Below are 15,806 nucleotides of genomic sequence, written 5' to 3' on the forward strand. Positions count from 1 at the left end.
CTTATTAATCTAGAGGTATTGTTTATTTATTTATTTATTTATTTATTTTTTAGAGGTATTGTTTAAAACATTTCAGAAACAGTAGTCCTCAAGCTAAACTCTCTGTAAGTGTATGCAATATACAATGTACACCATCATCAGAGCCACTTTCTAAGATTGTTTTCTTTCAACTTATCTACCTTAAGATTTTTACACATAACTGTTTGGGAATCTACATATGATGTTGTTATCAGAAATACTTTAAGTCACAAGGATTCATTTTCATAACATTTGGATGGCTGGTTTTATTACTTGTTCTACAGGTATCTATTCATTCCTCCATAGCTTAAGTCCCTACAGACTCAGTCTCTTTTTAACTAAAGTTTTATCAGAACATAGCCACACCCACTTGTTTGCATATCGTCTATGGCTGCAAAGCACAGCTGAATAGTTGCAGCAAAGACCTTATGGCTTTCAAAGCAAAAAATATTTACTATCTGGTCCTTTACAGAAAAGGTTGTCACCCCTGCCTTACAGTACTGCTTAAAAAAAAAAAAAGAGAGAGAGAACTTTAAAAGGTCACTTTCTGAGGTGCCTGGCTGACTGGCTCAGTCACAGAGCACACAGCTCTTCTTGATCTCAGGAGTGTGAGAGTTCAGGCCTCACGCTGGACATGGAACCTGCTTAAAAAAATAATACATAAAAGGTCACTTCCTATGACATCCAGCACTTGCAGTTAGGGAGACATACTCAACAGAATAAGTATTACACTGTGGAAAAAAAAATTTGGCTCATTTTTATGATTCTGCAATGCGATCTTCATGTACCACGGACTGAGGTTTTATCAAGCTCATTGGTGTGTTCAAAATAAACTAACTGGGGCACCTGGGTAGTGCAGTAGGTTGTGAGATCAAATCCTGTGTAAGGCTCCACACTCAGCCCAGAGTCTACTTAAGATGCTCTTTCTCTTTCTCCCTTTGCTTCACCACCCCCGCGGGCACACGGTAGTGCACACACTCTCTCAAATAAATAAATCTTAAAAAAAAAAAAAAAAATTAACTGAGGAAGCACTCAGTAGTACATGAGCCTCTGTGAAGACCCTCTCTTCTGAGCACTGGCAGGCAGGGAAGGCCTGTGTCTGGCATTTAGAATACTATGCTCTAGCGTACAAGACTCTAGAGTACACAAATTAGCCCCTCTCTTCCAAGGAGCACTCACAGTGCCACCACTAAGAGTAAGGAAAGCAACCAACACTGTCATCTCTGTGGCAGCAGAAGGCATGCAGTACAGTGAAAAGTCACATGGAAAACTGGACTTGCAGCACGATGAATGTTACGTCATGAAGCAGTGGTGAGCAAGAAATAGAAGACTATACTTCAATTCCGTCAGGCAAATAGTAAGTATTGTGGGTTGGTGATTACTCTGGTTGGTTTTCATTATCATTGACACTGGCCTAGTTGTGTTACTCATCCTGGACCTAGCCTTGTTCATAAAATGAGGGAGGTAGACTTGATAGTCTTAAACATGTTTCCCTACTATAAAATCTATTTGGCTAGGGGAAAAAAATGTTCTATGTAAAGACATGAAGATACACATTCTCAATGCAAGCATTTTTCAGGAAATAGCTGATAAGGTGAGCCTGACTTCACAAGTTGAGAGATCTGTCCAGGAGATGAAGCTATCAGAGCAGACTCCTACTTCAAATCCAGCTGTCTTGGGAAAAGGTCACCCTGAGCTGATAAAGACATTGTGTTCACCCCTTCGGCAGCAGCACATGGCCTGGGAGAGCAGCCATCCATCCGCAGCACTCTCAATCACACATGCCACTGCCGAGGCAAGATTCACGGCTCTGGCGGCAACAGGCCAGTGTTATCCAATATGCATGAAATCAAAGTTTTCATCATTTCCAGTGGTCAAAGGCCAGTGAGTGATAAATCCCAGAATACTAAGATTAATGAAGGAGTCATTAAAACCCAGCATTAAATCACTTCTGTAGCCACTGCTGACAGTGATGTCTGTAATACATTACCAGGTTGATTAGAAAGAAACAAGTTCCAATTCAGAAATGAATTACCTGGTTTTTTAAAAAACTAACTGTATGGCTCTCACAGCAATTTTGCTACTACAGGAGAGATAGTGGCTAACATATATGTTATGTCATAAACAGGAAATTATCATCTCAAAATCACAAGGAACAGAATTTGGGGGTGGGGGGAATAATCTCCTAAAGACAGTAAGATGGAGAAGGGAGGCCTGACACTGGCCAGATTTTACTTCTTGTTTTGAGTGCAGGTGTGTGTGTGTGTGTGTGCGCGCGCGCATGTGATTCAAACAATCCAAACCAAAACAGGAATACTTCTTGTTCTTGATTCCTCCCCTCTCTGCCAAGCTACTGTGAGAGAATGACATCTCTCCTTGAAAACAAGTCTTGAAGGATTCTCTAAGACGAGTTGATATAATGCAAATTCTTATGTCTTATAATCAGATAATATTCAAAATATTTAACATATGGCACTGGCTAGTTTTTCAAACTTGTATAAACCAGCTGAGTATAAGCTTTGTTTATAAAAACAGAAAGGTATGCAACAAAACAGCTAGAGTCATAAATGTGGTTGTATCTAGAAGGGCATTAGGATAAAATAGCAAATCTCTTGAGGATATTAATTTGGATTAAAGGTTGCCAAATAATTATGCCTCAATCATCAAAACATACATCATTAATTTCAGATGCATCAATCTACACTCCCAAAAGAAAACAATTAACTCTAGGGCTTCTTCAATATTTAACTATTGGCTCGAGTCTTTAGTAAACCCCACAAATGGCATTTATTGAGTCCAACAAATAGATTATACTTGAATTTCTTTGGTCCCCCAAAATATTTAAAAGATATAGTTTGGCTTAGTTAGCAACAACACTTCATATAGACAAAGAATTCCTCTTAAGGAGAAAATGAAAACAATAGTTGCCAACTAGACGAAAACCTATGAATATGATAATTACAGATAAAGTAAAAGGAAAATTAGAAGTCTAAGTTCAAAGCTCTTTCCAATGTTCTACACCTTGTTACCTCAGGTACACAATTTAACTCGAGGTCACGTCAATGGTGAATGGCAATAAGGCCATTAAGTCGATTGGCAGTAATAACTAAGAATTAATTATTTGGATAAAGTTGATTCTGCAAATCCACAGACTTCAAACTAAATCTAGTGTTTATGATTAAAATCTGGGGAGGGAGGGCTACATAAGGGAAAATCCAAGGCTAGCTCTTTCGCAGAGAGCGATATAGGCCTCACTCATTACAATTGGCACAAAAGCCACAAGACAAGGGTCAAGAGAAAGGCCTATCTATCATAAGAAGAGAAGTATGAGCTGGGACATCCTGCTGCCAATACTAAGACTGGCCCTCACTGCATACACACAATCCATGTTCAGGGAGGCAGTAAAAAGAACTGTGCCTTGAGGCTGGACATGGGGAACTTTTCTTGGGGCTCTGAGTGTTGAACTAACAAAACAAAAATTCCTGATGCTGTCTACAATGCATCTGCCAATGAACTAACTAGTCAGCCCCAAGACTCTGGTGAAGAACTGCATCGTGCTGTATGACAGCACACCTTACAGATAGTGGTAGGAGTCCCACTATGTACGGCCCCGGGGCTGCAAGGGACACAAGCAGACTCCTGAGGAGGAAGAGATTTTAATCAAAAAACAATAAAAAAAAATTAAGAAATATGATGAAAGGAAAAAGAATGCCAGTCTTCTGGAGGAGCAGTTCCACTAAGGCAAGCTTTTTGCATGCATCACTTCAAGACCAGGCCAGTGTGGCTGAGGAGATGGCTATGAGCTGGAGGACAAGAAGCTAGAGTTCTAGCTTATTGCTCTGAAGAAAAAAAAAATCCATGGCTAGACTTTAAAGCCAGTAGGAAAACCTCTCGCATCACTGCTACTACTTCTCTCACCCCTAAACACACCCCTAGTTCAAGTTCTCTTTCTTAAGAATGTTGAGAACAGGTTTAAAGAAACTTTAAATTACTAAAAAGAGACACTAAGATATTAAAGAATATTAGCAATATTATTTGTTAGTTTTTTTTTTTCTTCAAAAAAGGCCAGATTAGGGCCTTAGGGGAAGAGAGTAGGTAAATGACCAAGGTCATGCTACATGCTGGAGGCAGACCTGGAAATAACCATTACCCCTTTAGCCCCTCCACTGCTCTGCCACTCTGTACTTATTTCTAGGCAGAGTTAATGCGACAGAAATTAGTGGAGGTAAAAGGCTAGGCTTAGGGACCAAAACTGATCTAAGAAAAAATAATTTGTAAAGTTTCTTTTATTCTCTCTTACGTATATTTATACTTATCTGAGAAGAGAGAAAAATGTTGGTTTTGGAACTTCCTGTTTCCTTCAGATTTCTTTTCATAGTGCTTATTAACACTGGCTGCACATTAGAATTACCATTCAAAATACCAATGCCAGGCCCTATGTCAGGCCAGTAAGTCTAGAATCTCTAGGGGTGCAGAACAGTATTTTTAAAAGAACAAATATGGGGGGGGCACGTGCCTGGGTGGCTCAGTAGGTTAAGGACCTGCCTTCAGTTCAGGTCATGATCTCCAGATCCTAGGATGGAGCTCCACATACAGCTCACTGCTCAGCAGGGACTCTGCTTCTAGCCACCGCCCCCATACTTGCTGTCTCTCTCAAATAAATAAAATCTTTTTTTTCAAAAGGGGGAACAAATATAGGTACCTAGATTTTATATATGGGGCAACCATTATTTTTTTCTTAAGTGCCCCAGATGGTTCTATCACACAGTTTTGAGGAAAACTGCCCAGACAGAAAAGCTCAACTAATATATTCTCTTCTTCCAAATTTCAAGGGCCCATGAGTGACCTCACACAACCTAAGGCCCCCCATATCATAAAATATGTTAAAGAACCTGGCACTCCCCAAAGAACAATAACCTAAGGTTTATGGGTAAGCACAGACCAATTTTTGGAACTGGTTCAGGAACAGCAAATTCATTCCTATTGGTTTGATTTAAGTCAGAGGAAGACAAGTGATGGGTTGTGAGAGAAACCAGAGAGAAGATTCCCCATCTTTTTCTCTTCAGAATAGAACTGCCAGTTGCCATGCAGCATTTTCTAGGCAGCTGTGATGAGCCCCCTCCAAAATGTATGCATCACTTGGGGAGGGAGAGTACCCAATCTCTCAGGGGAATAAGGAATAAATAAGCAATCGTGGCCATTATGACAAAACCAGGCCTACATACCCAGTTTATTATTAGCCTGACATTAAACACCACTTAAAAACAAAACAAAACCACCCGCCCACACAAACACACACCCCAAGACAGAAAATTACATAATGGCATCTGGAATGATCTGCTCTGACAGTGAAAGTAGAACCAACCAAATCAGAGGTCTAGTAAAGACCAAAATGGGCATGAGGTAGCCCCAGAGAGTCATTTTCAAGTCCTCTATAGTTTACCCAAATGTTAAGATACATAATGCTTTGTTTAGAAGAAGAATTTCAAAATAATACTGTAGGTTCTGAAAGGTTGTCATTCTGCTCTGAGAAATACCAAGTCTCTATTAAGTGGAAGAGTAACTCTGTGTTCTTTTGATAAACCCTATCATCTAGAGAAGTTAGAAGAAAATGATCTTTACACAGGTTGCTTCTTAGGGTGGAAGTTCAAGATAAGTTTTGCATATGGCTCAGAGAGGGAAAAAAAAAAAACAAGGCCCAGTAAAGACTTCCACTACCAGTCTCGTTATGGGTGATAGTCCACAACCCAGCCAGTGGGCACCACAGGAACAGGAGTGGTGTTCTTACTCCCTAGAATCCATGAGTAAATGGACCAAGACCAATGTCAGTGTGGCTGTAAGTTTAGGATAGGTAACGGCTTTAGACTTAACTGCTTTCAGAACCTCTGCAAGTAAAAGCTCCAGATGAGTCTCCACTTATAAAACTACATCAAAACCAAATTGTTTTTTGGTGGTCAACATTTTTCTCTAAGAATTAGAAGACCTAATACTTTTTCACTAGATGATTATTAGCTCTAGTAAAAGCAACAAATGACCCTAAAAAAAGGCTAAGGATTTTGAAATTTCTTCTCTCCTACTCTTTGGGGAGGGCAGGGTTATTTTGGTTCTTGGCTTTGAAACACAGTTAGCTACTAGAGAGCCTTTGTGGTCAACCTTCACTCAGTGGTCTGATCTCTCCACAGCCACAGGCTGTGCTAAGCGACAAGTGAAGGAACAGTTTCAGAGGGAAGTTTTTGAGAAAGTGGTGACAAGAATAAATGTTCTGCATAGTTGCTTCTTAAAGAAAAAAAGATTTTGCAATCAATGCCAATGTGGTTGGGTGGGGGTGGTAGTGAAGAAGAGATGGTCTAAGAACTACCATATAATTCCCCTTGCTGTTGACCTATCATGGTTTATTAATCACAGTTTTAACTCAAAAACAGCTCACATTAAAGCAACAGTCTGCTGAGTCATAGTTGATATATAAGCAGATAGGTCAGAAATCCAAAAGGCTCCATGTAAAACCCACACTGTAAACTTGAGAGAAGACAGCGACTTTTACCTGTTGTGAAGTTCATGCTGTTATTAAACATCTCCAATTTCTATCATACACACTGACTTCAAAGGTCCAACTATTTAGTCTCGTGAAGTTCCACTTGTTGTAAACACATTTACTGATGTCATAAAAATTCACAAGGGTGTCACCACAGAGAGGGTCATTCAGTAAACTCCACAGAATACAACTTTTCAGTAGAACTATTCAGGTGGAAAGCACAGAATACAATTTCCTAGAACACCTAAGATTAGTAGCCCTATGCTTTTCAACTACTTGATATATGTAGATAGGCAGATCACTAGCTATAACATTATATCCAGATAGGTTGTTTGCTAGCACACCTCTTGCTTTGCAAGATTTTTTTTTTTTTAAAGTAGGCTCCATGCCCATTGCAGGGCTTGAAGGCAGTATCCTGAGATCAAGGCCTGAGCTGAGATTGAGAGTTGGGCATTTAATTGACTGAGCCACCCAGGCATCCCAAGATGCTTTTAATAAATTACTTTTATTAAGGGATAAATTATATGTTTGCTAATCTTCTTAAAACATGAAAACTTACAAGTATCACTTGTACCTTTATGCAAGTACTTATCAATCATTACTGTGTAAACATAGTATATATCAAAAATTTAGAGGAAAAATGGATATGTTAGCCATCATGGTAATTTAAAAAGTGAGAAAAAGAGATAAATCCAATCGAAGGGTCTGGCATGGAACAATAAAAATGGTCTACAGGGGTGCCTGGGTAGCCACAGAGGTGCCTGGGTGGCTCAGTCAGTTGAGCGTCCAACTCCTGATTCCAGTTTGGGTCATGATCTTGGTGTCCTGGGATTGGGCCCCACATAAGGCTCCCTGCTCTGTGGGGAGTCTGCTTGTCTCCCTCTCCTTCTGCCCCTTCTCCACCCATTTTTTTTCCTTTTAAAAAATGGACTACTACAAAACCTAAGCCACAGTACAATGAGGTATTTTGTTTTGTTTTCTAATTAACCTATGGACAACTACTACATACCAGGTATTTCCTATATCTTATTTAAACTAACACTTAGAACATTCTGAGAGGTAACAGTATTATCAGTGGGTTAGCTTAGCCAGAGGAGTGTGAAGACTAAGCAGAGGATGAAATATAAAAACATTCAAGAAAAATCCTTAAAAAAAGAAGCTGAATGGGGGAAAAAAAGGGTCAGAAATGTGCGAGAAAGGACAAAGAAAGGCCAGCGGGCGCCTGGCTGGCTCAGTTGGTGGAGCATGCAACTTTAGATTTCAGGGTCATGAGCTCAAGCCCCCCACCCCCTTGGGTGTAGAGATTATTTACATAAATAATAAACTTTAGGAGACAGAAAGAGAGGGAAAGTTCAAAAGCCACTAAATACGAAATTACATCAATGGTGACCAATCAAGTTTAGAGGCTTGGAGCTGATGTGAGAACTTGTCTGTTAGATCTCAGTAAATATACTGAATATTTTAAATGCATTAGTATATTTAATCCTCACAACCACCTGATGAGATGTGAGATTATTAAATCTAAGTTACATAAGAAAAATCTAAGGCCCAAGATCACATGGCTATCCAGAAGCAGAGCTGAAGTTTTACTTCACGTCTGTTCATCTCCAAAGCCTACTTTTATCAACAGCCAGACTCCCAACAACTTGCCTTAGACTTCATGTCAACACTAGGCCAAGTAGTCAATTTTCCTGTTCCTGGATTCATTTCTCAAGAAAAACCAGCACACAAAAGGAATACCTCCCACATAACAGCTATTCTATTAGCATGCTTATTAAATAATGGATAGTTTCCCTTTATTTTCCAAACTTCTGAAAAAGTTACGATTTTTTATTACTTAAAAAAAAAAAAATCACTCAGTATGAACTGGAGCAAATCCCCTGTAAAGCAGCAACACTACTGGCAGATAGTAGATTCTACAAAAACATTATTCCTATTCACCCTACCACTTTGTACTGTGCTGGCCACAGGAAATATAAAGAGAAAGGTGCTGATGTGGCATAGAAAAGACACGGTATTTTCGCTTATTGGTAACCATGTCAAATGTCCCCTCTCCTTATCACATCAATTGCATTATTCAAAAGAATAAAGAAAGAATGCTTGGGGGAGGTCAGAACGGCAGACTGGGAACTTCTGTCTACATAACATCCTTTACAAGGTCCCACTGAAATGACAGAAAAGACAGATATGGACAAGAATAGAGCCCTAATGGTGCTAGAAAACAAGAAAGTGTGTTAACAGCATATCAGAAAGTTTGCACAAATCCTGAAAGACAGAAAGCAGATGGGATCCGATTGGCAGAGAATTGGCAGTGCCTCAAGGGCCTTTATTGACAAAATACAAAGTACCAGAGCAAGGAGGCTTTGGGGACATCGTGTGAGCAATTAATGAGGACCCAGTTCAAAAGAACTGGATCAGCCAAGCCTCTTTTCTGCCCTGTCCCAATGATGCCCACAAAGTTATTAAGAGCAGGGGTTTTCTGACTCTTCGCAAATATTCAAGAAGTAATCTACCAGCAAGCACAGGCATTTCTTATATCATACATTTTGTGTTCCTCAACAGTTCACATTCCACAATGCCACCTAAAACCCCTAAAAAAAAGAGCTTGAGAAGAAAAACTGGGTTATGGGCAGACTACTTAAACCCTATGGAACTTTCTAGCCCAAGCACTAGCAAAAAAAAAAAAAAAAAAAAAAACCCTAATAACAACAGGGGTACAGTTAGGTCTCTACTGGGCTAAATTACACTTTAGCTTTCTCCTCCTTCTAGAGGAGCTTTGTTTCTACTAGAGACCATTTAATCAAAATATAAAATCTGACTCAGACTGTATAGCCTTCTTTATTAATCCACTGCTTAAATACTGGAGGAAGTGTCTTCACAGCTTTTTTTTAACTACCATAGCTGTATCTATCTACCATAGATAGATTTCTATCATAGAAAATGATAACCTTGGTTACTAAGGTTAACCAAGCAGAAAGCATACAGGTTCCTGAAGACACCTAAGTAGTCATGACTTATACTAAAGGAAGTCACTGCGGTAGATTTCTGAACTGCACATTCTGAGATTTTTCTAAGTCTCTATATTGCTAAAGCTCTTCCTTTAGGTGGGACATGGCTTTCCTCTTATTGATACAGTATTTTAAAGTATCTGGGAATATTGTTTCTAAACCAACACGACTTCGACATTAAGCCAATGAGATTCCCCAGCATTACCAAGGTCACATATAGGATAATTCACAATTATAGAACAGAAGGTAGGTGATTTAACTGGGGGAGGACCTCAGATGGAGGTTGTAGTCTGTAGGAAACACAGAGGTACAGCATTTGAGACTGAGTCAAACAAACACATCACATTCCCTTCTTACTACACCCCAGTGAAGTACACATAAGCTCATTTCCAGCCAAGAATGCTGCCTTTGCCTTCACAGTTTTAGTGGGGTCTGAAATTTATGAAAGAAAAGAAACAAAATAAACAGAACATTTAGTCATGGGGGATAATTCAATAGAAGAGGGTTTTTGAATTTTTAAATATTATTCTCAGAGAAAATATCATATCTGTGGACTAGGAACAGGATGCCATTGAAAACACTTGAACAAAAAATTTAAAGATGAGTGCTGGAATAAAACATCTAGGGGATGCCTGAATGGCTCAGTGATTCAGCGTCTGTCTGCCTTTTGCTCAGGACAGGATCCCAGGACCCATGATCTAGTCCCACATCAGGCTCTCCACAGGGAGCCTGCTTCTCCCTCTGTGTCACTGCCTCTCATAAATAAATAAATAAATAAATAAATAAATAAATAAATAAATAAATAAATTCTAAACAAAACAAAAACAACCAATTAAAATGGATTAGATTAAGAGAACAGTCTCGGGATCTCTGGGTGGCGCAGTGGTTTGGCGCCTGCCTTTGGCCCAGGGCGCGATCCTGGAGACCCGGGATCGAATCCCACATCGGGCTCCCGGTGCATGGAGCCTGCTTCTCCCTCTGCCTGTGTCTCTGCCTCTCTCTCTCTCTCTCTCTCTGTGACTATCATAAATAAATAAAAATTAAAAAAAAAAAAGAGAGAGAGAACAGTCTCTGTAAATTTCATAGAAAAAAATCATTTCAGTTTTAGAACTACCAATACATTCCTGATGCTTAACACAATGCTTAGTACATACCAGATATTTTATAATTACTTGATAAAATGAACTAATGAGTAAGTGAATGAGTGAATAAGAAAGTGAGAATGAATGAAAATGACTGGTGGCTGGCAGTGCAAAAGAGGTCTTAAAAGAATGGAAGAACATTTACGGAGATATGAAGTGTAAGATACAATACTGATAGGATTTACAGAGTCAGAGGCAAAACGGAGAGAAAGAAAATAATTGAAGAAGTAATACAAAAAAAAAAATCAGTTGAAAACATGAGTGTTTGGCCCATTGCATACGAAGCAAAAAAGGACACACCTAGAAACATTTTAATAAATTTTCAGAAAACCAAAGAGAAACAGAAAATGAGAAAATCTTCCAGAGCCAGAAAAAAAAGGTTAAAAGAAATGGAAATTTAAAGGAATGGAGATAGAATTCTCATAAACACTGATGAAGCAATTGAACAACATGTCTTCACAGTTCTTGGGAAAATAATTTATTTTGAAGCTAGAATTTCATATAGATATTATCAAGAATATAGGCAAAATGAAGACATTTTCAGACACGCAGGAATTCAGAAGTTTTACCACCCTCACATGTAAAATCAAGGTTCTTCACTAAATCAGAAGGAAACACCACAAAAAGAATGAATTGAGATACAAGTGGTAGGTGCATAAGAAGAAATACAAAATAGGGGCACCTGGGTGGTTTTGCTGGTAAAGCATCCGACTCTTGATCTCAGTGCAGATCTTGATCTCAGGGTCATGAGTTCACACCCTAAGTTGGACTCCACACCCAACATAGAGTCTACTTATTTAAAAACAACAACAACAAAATAAAAACAGAAAAAGAAGTACAATATGGAGAAAGAGACAGACATACACACATCGTGAGAGAAACAGGGAATTAATTTAACATTTCTCTGGGGATATAATAACAGGATTTCTTTTTCAGTAGGCTTTCGAATTATCATACTTGGTCCAACAATGACTTAGAACTGTTATGGGGTGGGGGTGGAGGGTAAATTTTTTGGGTTAAACTTACAAGCAAAGCTTAGAAGACAATTACACAGATAGGAGAAATGCAATAAATCTTAAAATCTAAAACTTTTATTTATTTGACAGAAAGAGACCTGTAGGGAAAGAGGAAAAGGGAGAGAATCTTAAGCAGACTCCCTGCTGAGTGTGGAGCCAGATGGCAGGGCAGGTTCAATCACATGACCTCAGGACCTAAGCCAAAATTGAAAGTGGGACACTCAATGGACTAAGCCACTCAGGTGTCCCAGAAGAAAAACTTTTAAAAAGAAGGAGGAGTCCAAAAAAGGTAGCATTCTTTCTAAGCTTTCAGAGAGGAAAATACTCTACTGTTAATCAGCAATAGTAACTGAACTTTATGAAGTTCACTAATGGTAAAACTTAAATAATATAACAAATTGGAAGTTAAAGGATGAAATAATAGTGTAACTATTCAAAAATACTCATCTTTTATATAAGTAAATAGATACAGTTTAAAGTTAAGCATTTTTAAATTAGTAGTGTTAAATTTATAAGGATAACTGTCCAAAAAGTAAAAAGTAGACACGACTAAGAAGTTAGTGTCTATGCTTCCATGAGAGTATTTGTGGGAGGCAGTGGCCCAGTCAGTGATATTAATGTCTCCATACTTTCTCAGGTGCTAAAAGAATATCTTCAGAATGTTGTAGGCAACTCTGAGTAAGAACACTAGTCCAGAAAATTGGGTTTCAAGAGGCCACTTTCTTCCTATGTTTAGCTTAAAAGTCAGATATTAGTTATGTTTTAAGATTTGAAAACTTGAGAGAGAGGAGGTTTGGCTTGATTGTGAAAGCCTTAAAGCTAGAGAGAAAACTCAAGCTAGAAAAGCTGGGGGTTGTATGACACTTCTACTATGGCTGAGAAAAGCCAAAATAGGATTAGAAAAGGATTATTCTAGAAGGACTAGACCTGACTTCAAGCTTCAGTCACATAAGGAAACTTGAGGAAAATTCCTACAAACTGGAACCAAAGAAAATGAAAAGATAAGGGGCACCTGGGTGGCTCAGTGGGTGAGTGCCTTCAGCTCAGGTCATGATCCCGGGATACTGGGATTGAGGCCTGCTTCTCTCTCTGCCTATGTTTCTGCCTCTCTCTGTGTTTCTCATGAATAAAGAAATAAAATCTTTAAAAAAAGGAAAAGAAGAAGAAAAAAGCAGCACAAGTCTCATTCCTTGCAAGTGTGATTATCTGGTTTACATAAACATAATAAAAGGCAAGCTCTGTCTATGAAGAATCCAAAGAGACATAAAGAAAGTTCATAAGGATGGCTCTGTGGCTCCTGGATAATAGTCATTATAACAAAGAGGTAACTAAGATGTCCCAAGTCCAAAAGATCTTTGACAATACCTCTGGCAGCAAGGCCTCATACTTGTGTGGGCAACAAGTGAGCAGAAAGCACAAGGGCAAGGCAGTAAAGCAGTAGAGGGAAACATGGTTTCAAAAAGAAGGTTAGGAGGAAAAAAAATCACCTCCTCCCCCAAAATATGACACTGTACAAAAATAGGCATTTTCCAATTGTTCCTATTCTATAGTTTCATCTCTATGCCATTCTTTACTATCCAAAAACAGGTCATGTCAATGGTCTACTGCCACTGTGAATACTTCACATAATGAGAAACACTGGGGAATTATCTTAAGCGATACTATATCTGGGGGATCTGTTATAGTTTTCCAGGGCTGGAGTGACAGACACTAAGTGAGCATGTGAGGCTTAACCCTAACTTGTAATTTTTAGGCACCGCCTTATAAACGTGAACAAATTTTAACACCTTTCTCTGAAAAGGTGACATGCAGAAAGATGTGAGCAACCAGTTAATAGACTATAATATATGGGTTTGCCAAACTGGAGCTCCAAGTAATCGGGAAGTCCAGGACAAGAAAAGGTCACCTCAGAAAAATCTCACTCTTCAAGAAAGCTCTGACAATAAAGAAAGAACGAGATTTTAATCACTGAAGCTAATTACACAGAAGACTAAATCACAAGAAGAGTTATTTAAGCATCTTAAATACAATAAAAAGTAATTAACAAGAAGCGCCATCTTGACAGCTTCATGTCACAAACCAAGCCTAAAAGGCTCAGCTAATTCCCAGCCCGGGAGCCAGAGAATGAGAAACAACTCTAAGTTTGATCTTTTTATTTTTTATTTAAACTGTTTTGATTAACAGATAACAACTCTTGCCAACTCTACAGTGAAGTTAATCAAGAAAAAAATTTTAATCTATTAGAGGAATGATGAACCTCGTTTTCCTTGATTCTCCAGAGGGCAAGAGAAGAGAACAGAACACGGTCACATCAGAGGTGTCTCAAAGAGATCCTATGACTCAACTCCCTCTTGCCATACCAAAAAGAAAAACAGAAGGACTAGATAGACCGAACACTATTGAGGATACAGACATTTCACATACTTTGGCATGTAAGATACATTGAAAATCTGCTCTAAAATAACTGCAAGAGACTCCATCTCATCTGCCTCTTCTTTCTCATTACCCTGTGATCAGCAGCTTGAGAAGCTCTTTCATAGCCAGAGGAGCCCAGCTGATCTCTTGAACAACAGGAAAGCCTTTAAATGCTACACAAGCCCATATATAGGTACATAAGTCCACAGAGGATGACAGGCATAATTTGGATCAGATGACTTCGTAATTCTACATTCCTACAAGCCTGAACACTGTCTTACAGAGAGATGATGATGCATTATAGGAGCTCTCCTAAGTGACCTTCTCTGAACTGACCTGCACATTCTAGGATTTCAGCTGATGCCAATCAGAATGACTGAGGGTCACTCAGACACCTGTGCACTTTTGTCCCAAACTGTTGAGCCATTTGTTTCTGTCCTCATAACTATTTATACTGGTTGTGCTTGTTATTTTTAATTATGTACTTCATTAAATAGTTTATTAATAACTGAAATGAGTACTCAAAAAATGTGTTTATGAAAACAGCTGAATGCTTTTTAAAGGTTTATCAAAATGAATGGCTTTAAATGGCTGCAAAATAAATGAGGGGGGTGTAAATCACAAAAATCCAGAGTTTCATAGTGTTTTTAAAGACTCATTCTAAAGAGGAAGTTATGCATTTATCAGGTTAGCAAAGAGTTGATCTACTCTGCCCACAGACCAAAAATCTGGAAATATACATACATTTTCAGGTTTAAATGAAATGAAAATATTTTAGATTTAAAAAAAAATCCCTTCCTTAGCCAATGTTTTCAAATAATTAACCATTACACTAAGAAGGCTGTTAGTATACCTAGATTCTGACTATGAACTATTTGAACACTCTTATTTATTCATACAAGTCTTTTAATAGTATTATTTGGAATGATTTGCAAAAGGACAGAAAATTCAGGAGAATAAATTAAAAACAAAATCAAAGTGAGAAGAGTAAAGAGAAGCTATGATTACAAATAGAATATAAAAAGCATAATTGATATTAAAAAGCTGATCTTCCAGAAATAGCCTATCTTTGCCAAGGACATCCCAATAACCAAACAAAAAAGGAAAACTATCCAATACAACTTCTCCAGTATTGATTACGTAACAAAATCAGGGCTCAGTAGAAATAAGTGTCCAAGGTACTGAGACATCTAAGTATTCCCTGTTATGCTTCTTAAAAGGACACTCTACAATATAATAAAAATGTACTGAAACTCCCACTACAGGCTGAATCTGCTGAGACTGTAACAGGGAATATAAGTAACGAAAATCCCTACTTTTAGGGAGCTCAATGGTCTAGTGAGAGTTTGTCTCAAAAGTATCTGTAGATCTCAATTACTTCTCCTGAATGCAGCCCAGTAGTTGCTTCACAAAGTCTAGTATAGTAGAAACAACTCTCTAAAGAAACTCATAATGCTTCCCAGGCACCTTGCTAGGCTGGTCTAATCCAAGGAGACAATTTAAGTTATCTAGAAGAGGATCCCTGGGTGGCGCAGCGGTTTAGCGCCTGCCTTTGGCCCAGGGCGCGATCCTGGAGACCCGGGATCGAGTCCCATGTCGGGCTCCCGGTACATGGAGCCTGCTTCTCCCTCTGCCTATGTCTCTGCCTCTCTCTCTCTCTGTGTGACTATCATAA

General features: G+C 38.6%; 1 protein-coding gene and 1 pseudogene across 1 annotated transcript in view; one reads left to right on the forward strand and one right to left on the reverse strand.

Moving 5' to 3' along the window:
* Nucleotides 1-15,806, reverse strand: part of SND1 (staphylococcal nuclease and tudor domain containing 1) — a 427,586-nt gene that overhangs the window by 219,523 nt on the left and 192,257 nt on the right. The gene's annotated exons all lie outside the window — the stretch shown is intronic.
* Nucleotides 1,562-3,884, forward strand: LOC102153303 (annotated as a pseudogene).

The sequence above is a fragment of the Canis lupus genome, chromosome 14 (genome assembly GCF_011100685.1).
Source record: "Canis lupus familiaris isolate Mischka breed German Shepherd chromosome 14, alternate assembly UU_Cfam_GSD_1.0, whole genome shotgun sequence".
Taxonomy (NCBI): Eukaryota; Metazoa; Chordata; class Mammalia; order Carnivora; family Canidae; genus Canis; species Canis lupus.